Genomic DNA, 7,155 nt, shown 5'->3' with positions numbered 1-7,155 from the left:
GTTCGTTTTCATCATTTCAAATTTATATGTTCTTAACTATTCGCCAACAAAGCGAACACCGTAAACAGTCAGCCACGGTCGCTCCTCTGCAATAGCCAAACACAGATCATCAATTAAGAAATGAACGCCAAACATCGAGAGATTAAATACAAAATGGGACAAGTCAACAAAGCCGTCATATATTGAAAAACTTTCCAAATTGAAAGCCTCACTCCCATTTCTGGAGCATCGGATGAAAAGAACGAATATGCACTTTAAACGCAAGATAATACATTTTCAAATAGTTCTAGCTTATTTCGCATTATTGCCCTTTTCAAAATAGTTACTGACATGAATATCTGGATATCATCCAGCAGCTTGTTTCCTCCTGAATGTCTCCATCATTACTATTTTAATTAAAACACGCATGCATGGTGATACTTGAGCAGCCCCTCTGTGCCCTGTCCAGAAAACTCCTTCCGATGTGGATCATATCATCGCTAGACGATACAGATGAGTGACACCGAGCTGACTGGTCCGCCGCTATCGACCGCGATATATTCGCATACAAATAAAACAACTGGTTCATTCATCCATCCTGTCAGAGCAGGTTCCACTAGTTCCGACCGGGTGCCGGCTCTTCTGCATCGAATTGATTTATGCTGGATGGCTGCTGTTGATGCTGCGTACGATGTGTGTATAAATATAAGTAGAAGCAGACGATGTTGTTGCGTTGATCGTGCGATTTCCTCACGTCTGGCCACTATACTGCTAGATGAAGGATGGACGACGACGGAGACGCGGTCTTTGGACGCACTCGCGGTCACTATTAATATCAAAAGTCGCTTTCGGTACGGTTCAAGAGCAAGAGCATGAACGTGCTGCCGTTATGCGATCTGCAACGTGAATTATGTTCATCATTCTGCGCCGCCACCGCCAGTGCGATAAAGTGGAAATGTTTTTCCTTCCTGGAACACGTGCTGTCGGGGCGTCGAAAAGGTTTTTCCCCCACTTTGAAAAGGAAGGAAACTCATTAGCGCGTCCTAATGCGGGTTTGCATAATAATTGGACGATCGGACCAATGCTGGGCGAATTCTTTGGAGATTAGCCAAATGGGAAGTTCTTAGACTGAACGTCGTGATGGACCGGAAATAGAAGCTAGACTATGGCAAGCAAATAGAACAGTATAGTTTCTGAAACTGTTGTCCAACTAGAAAATGTTTATCAATGTGCGTTTTAACTGCTAAACCGTGATTTTGAGTTTGGGGTTGGGCCATTTACAAAGCGGATACAGTGACATTATTCTAAAATATCTTCATATTAAGAGGCATTTCCAGAAGAACAAATTGCTAAGTAACTGTGGAGATTTTTTGAACCATGCGTCTTAATTGGTTTTCATAGCATTACAAAGCGGATCGTAAATTCGGAATTTGCTGCTTAGAATGTCTGCTAAATGGATGCTAGTTAAATAAAAAGTATTCGAATTTGAAAATAGGGGAGAGAGTAGGGAAACTTCATTTTCGGGAACACTCAGCAGGCAGATTAAAAAAATATGATATGTTCCATAAAGTTGCGAGAAATTAACTCAAACTTACGAAGATACAAAAAAAAAAACTTAACAGATGAATAAGAGTTGAAAAATAAATTGAAATTCTAACAATGTCACACCGGTTTACGGTACTTTGAATTCTTAAGCTTGATTTAAGAGCTTAAACATTGAACAAACTTCAACTTTGATTTTGTTTTTTAATTGTGCATTCATGAGAAATTAAAACATTTTGATTGAACGTAAATTAAAAACGTTACTTAATCCACCTGTAGGTGGTTGGAGCCTTCCTCGCATTCATACAGTACATCGTCACTTGTGTACTATCTTGTCACACGTCCTATCTTTTTACAACAGACTTGTCACAAAATTGCACACTGGCGATAACATTTAGTCTAATTCAGGGTTATCAGATCTTCGATGTTGAAAAGCCTTTTAATTATTTGACTGACAACTGCTCGCATAGTGGACCCTGACATCATTTTAATTAAAATTTCTGAGATCCGGCCTCTATAAGGTGTAATAATAACACTTAAGTGCTCATAACTTTTGATAGGGTTATTCGATGTTTTAAGTTCATTTGAAAGGTCTTTCAATTATCTACACAGAAAAAAAATCAATTCTAGTAATCGTGAATTAAGTTCACGAATGTGAGAACCACGAAGGAATTTATTCATGAGTATGGTGCATTTGCACCTTAAACGTGCATATATTCCTTCGTGGTTCTCGCATTCGTGAATTTAATTCACGATTTCGAGATATGACTTTTTTCCGTGTAGCTGACGACGGGTAGCATGTAAACCCGGACATCATTTTCATCGAAATTATTAAGATCCGGCCTCTAAAAAGTGTATATTACTTTTGATAGGTTTGTCAGATCTCTGATCTTTTAGGCTCATTGGAAAAGTATTTTCAATACCTTTCTAAAAACTAACTTAATCCACCTATGTGGTTGGAGCCTTCCTCACTAATTACCAACAACGGCTGATATGATGGAATTGTACAAAAAATTCATCTATTTTTTAGATCTGGAATATAAAAGCACATAAATATCACTTAAGTGGCCATACCTCGAGACAGGGTTGTCAGATCATCAATATTTTGAACTCGTTGGAAAGGTTTTTTGATAACCTAACCAACGATGGGTTGGATGGTGGATCCGGACATAGTTTACATACATTTAAATGAGATCCAGCTTCAAAAAAGTACATAAATGTCACTTAAGTGACCATATCTCGAGACAGGGTTGCCAGATCTTCAACGTTTTGAACTCGTTGGAAAGGTCTTTTGATAACCTAACCAATGATGGGTCGGATGATGGACCCAGACATAGTTTACATACATTTAAGTGAGATCCGGATATATGTGAAATACATTTTTATACATAACTTTTGAACTACTTATCGAAACTTCAATCTGTTTAAAATTCGATCTATGGGACCCTAAACCAAGTCGAATGCAACAGGTTCGGTTCAAATCGGTTTAGCCAGTGCCGAGAAACATGAGCTAGTTTGTTGGTCACATACATACATACACACACACACACACACACACACACACACACACACACACACACACACACACACACACACACACACACACACACACACACACACACACACACATACACCTAGACATTTGTTCAGTTTTCGATTCTGAGCCGATATGTATACATGAAGGTGGGTCTACGACGTTTTTATCATTGTTATCCGAGCATTCGTTGGTGAAGGTTGTCTGAATCAACATGACTCGTCGCGTCCCGGCGCAAAACGCCGGCAATATAGCCCTACCTGCGGCTCAAGCAGGCAAAAAAGTGGGAATTTCCAAAAGGAAGGTTGAGGCCTCAACTGATGGCCAAAAACCGGGGATTTCCAAAAGGAAGGTGCTTTTGGAAGTGACATCGAACAGCAAAAAGACGAAAAAGAGCGACGGTACTGTACCGATGGATGAGGAGGAGGAGAACTCTTCATCGCACGAGGAGCAGCTTTTGAAGAACAACAAGTTCGCTGGACTGCCTGACGAGGACCAGGTAGCGGAAGCAAAGGAGAATGAAGTGAAACAGCGAAAGGAGAAACTGCCTCCTTTTTATGTGAGGCAATCAGCAGCAACGATCGACTTTCGAGCGGGGCTGGTTGAACTCATCAAGTCTGGGAAAGTCCAAGGCAACATTCGTCTGTGTCAGGACGGATTTAAGGTGCTGGTGCAATCCAGGCAGCACTATCAACTGGTCAAGGATTACTTGACCGAAAACGAGGCGGAGTACTTTACCCATGATGTCGCCATGGATAAGCCGTACAAAATCGTCGTCAGAGGTCTGTACGACATGCCAGTGGAGGAATTAGCTGCCGAGCTAAAAGTTTTGAAACTGGATGTGTTGGCCGTGCACAAAATGAGCCGACGCAACAAAGACATCAAGTACCGTGACCAGCTCTACCTGCTGCATTTGGCTAAGGGATCGACGACGCTTCCTGAGCTGAAGGCAATCCGAGCGGTTTTCAACATTATCGTGTCGTGGGAGCGATACCGACCAGTGCATCGTGACGTCACACAATGCTTCAACTGCCTGGGCTTCGGGCACGGAGGTAAGAACTGCCACCTGAAGCGTCGTTGCGCCAAATGTGGTACCGATGCGCACATCACATCCCAGTGCATCCAAGATTCGCTGGTGAAGTGCCTCAACTGCAACGGTGAGCACTCGTCAACCGACCGAAAGTGCCCCAAGAGAGCTGAGTTCGTGAAAATTCGGCAGCAAGCATCGACGAAGAATCAGCCTCAGCGTCGTAGAACTCCTCCAGCCCTGGTGGAGCAAAATTTTCCACCTCTTCAACCGCGACGCCAGGTCCCGAACTTGGCACCGTTGCCGTTGGATCCCAGGAAGAGAGCTGAGATGAATCATCCACGGCCGGGTTCCAGCCAGGAGCCGAGACCGCCACCACCGGGCTTCAGCCAGGAGCCAAGACCAACCCAAGAACCAGCAGTTGAGGAAAATGGTAATGATCTTTACACCTCAACCGAACTCCTCAATATTTTCAAACAGATGTCCGCTGCACTGCGTGGATGCAAAACCAAGACCCAGCAGATTGAAGTGCTGACCTCGTTCGTCATCCAGTATGGATCGTAGGTCCCTCAAGCTGCTGAATTGGAACGCTTGCTCCATTAGGAGGAAGAACTTAGAGCTGGTGGATTTTCTTCGCGAGAAGGAGATCGACGTAGCTGCCATCACGGAAACTCATCTGAAGCCCGGTGAAAAAGTTTATCTGCAAAACTACAAGATCGCGACGCAGCTCGATAGGACCACCTCTGGAGGAGGAGGTGTGCTTGTCGCTGTTCATCGTGATCTCAAGCCACGCCGGCTGCCACACTTCAAGCTGGACATCATCGAGGCCGTTGGGGTGGAAATTCCCACTTCGGTTGGCCCAGTACTCTTCATTGCTGCATACTGCCCACGTCAGGTGAATTCCAGAGATGGTTCAGCAGCAAAACTGAAGAGCGATATCCAGAAGCTGACACGGCGGAGCGCAAAGTACATCATCGCTGGTGACCTCAACGCGAAGCATGAAGTTTGGGGCAACAGCAGGAGGAATCGGAACGGAGTGATTCTGCACAACGATCTGCAAAACGGATACTACAACGTTGTGAGTCCGGATCGTCCAACGAGGGTGGCTCGGTCTGGGAATCACTCAATCATCGACTTCTTCATTACCAATATGGCTGAGAACGTGGCTCATCCTGAGGTGTTTGAAGAGTTGAGTTCTGATCACTATCCGGTGGTTGTGGAGGTTGGAGCTTCCGTTACTCCGCAGCGGCAACCAACCCGGAAAGATTACCACAACGTTGACTGGCAGCAGTTTCAGCAAGTGGTCGACAGCAACATCGACTATGATCAACACCCGGAAACTTCTGCCGATATTGATCGTTCGCTGGAGGTGATCCAGCAGGCTATCAACCAAGCAGAGGCTGCCAACGTTCGGGAGGTTCCTGTTAATTTTAAGGTAACTGATATTGACGTAGATACTAAACACTTGATTAGACTTAGGAATGTTTATAGGAGACAATATCAACGGACTGGGGACTATGACAAAAGATTTCAGTGAACAATTTGAACAAAATCATACAAGACCGACTTGACAATATCAGAAATCAAGAATTTTCAAAACATGTAAGCCAGCTTGGGAATTATTCAAAACCATTTTGGAAACTTTCAAAAGTTCTTAAAAACAAACCAAAGCCTATTCCTCCTCTTATTGTTGAGGATTCTCCTTTGATTACATCCGAGGAAAAGGCAAATGCACTTGGGCTTCATTTTGTTAGTTCACATAATCTTGGCGCTTCCATGACCAGCCGTAAAGAAACATCAGTTGCCAATAGTATTTCAACAATCAATGACTCTACCTTTGAATTTCCTGCAGATTCCCATGTTTCTGGTGAGGAAGTCAAAGTTGCAGTTAAACAAATGAAAAATATGAAAGCTCCAGGCTTTGATAACATTTTAATCTAGTGTTGAAAAAACAGAGTGATCAGTTCTTTCAACATCTAGCCAATATTTTCAATAAATGTTTGCAACTTGGTTACTTCCCCACCAATTGGAAACTGGGCAAAGTCATACCAATTTTGAAGCCTCAAAAGATCCAACATCGCCAACAAGTTATCGTCCCATTAGTCTTTTGAGTAGTCTGTCCAAACTCTTTGAGAAGGTCATCTATTCAAGGCTTTTGGATTTTACCAACGATAATAATATAATTTTGAATGAGCAGTTTGGCTTCCGAAAGGGACATAATACTGCTCATCAGCTTACGAGAGTAACTAAAATCATCAAGCAGAACAAGCTTGAGTCTAAATCAACTGCTATGGCTTTGTTGGATGTTGAGAAGGCTTTTGACAATGTTTGGCATGATGGTTTGATACATAAACTGTATTTATACGGTTTTCCAATGTATCTTATCAAAATTATCCAGCACTATCTTTCGGAGAGATCGTTCAAGGTTTTTCTGAATGGGATTGCTTCTGGATTATTCAACATTGATGCTGGGGTTCCCAAGGAAGTATTCTTGGCCCACTTCTGTACAATATTTTTACATCTGATTTGCCTACTCTTCCTGGTAATGGTGTGTTGTCACTTTTTGCTGATGACACTGCCGTTATTTATAAGGGTAAAATAACCAGATATTTAGTTGGCCGTCTTCAGAAGGGTCTTGACGTTCTTTCCGAATACTTTGGCGACTGGAAAATTCGCATAAATGCAGCCAAAACTCAAACCATCATTTTTCCACTTTCCAAATCGGCCCGATTTGTCCCAAAGGATGATGTTTTGATTAAAATGAATGATGTTTCAATACCCTGGTCAAAGGAAGTTGTCTATTTAGGTCTCATACTTGACTCGAAACTATTGTTTCGGCAGCATGTAGATAAAATATTGAACAAGTGCAGCATTCTCATCAGGTGTTTGTATCCTTTAATTAACAGAAAATCAAAGCTATCTTTGAAAAATAAGCTAGCAGTTTACAAACAAATAATTTACCCCGTTATTGAGTATGCAGTACCTGTTTGGGAGTGTTGCGCTAGAACTCATAAATTGAAGCTCCAGCGTGTCCAAAACAAGGTACTCAAAATGGTTTTGAATGTTCCTGGCT

The 7,155-nt window shown here is 42.6% G+C and overlaps 1 protein-coding gene across 2 annotated transcripts in view; it reads left to right on the top strand.

Annotated features, from left to right (window-relative positions):
• LOC6034727 (synapsin) overlaps positions 1-7,155 on the top strand; it is a 62,443-nt gene that overhangs the window by 34,715 nt on the left and 20,573 nt on the right. The window lies entirely within an intron of this gene.

The sequence above is a fragment of the Culex quinquefasciatus genome, chromosome 1 (genome assembly GCF_015732765.1).
Source record: "Culex quinquefasciatus strain JHB chromosome 1, VPISU_Cqui_1.0_pri_paternal, whole genome shotgun sequence".
In the NCBI taxonomy this organism is placed as follows: domain Eukaryota; kingdom Metazoa; phylum Arthropoda; class Insecta; order Diptera; family Culicidae; genus Culex; species Culex quinquefasciatus.
The sequence above is the reverse complement of the archived record's forward strand: the minus strand, read 5'-3'. Positions and strand labels throughout refer to the sequence as shown.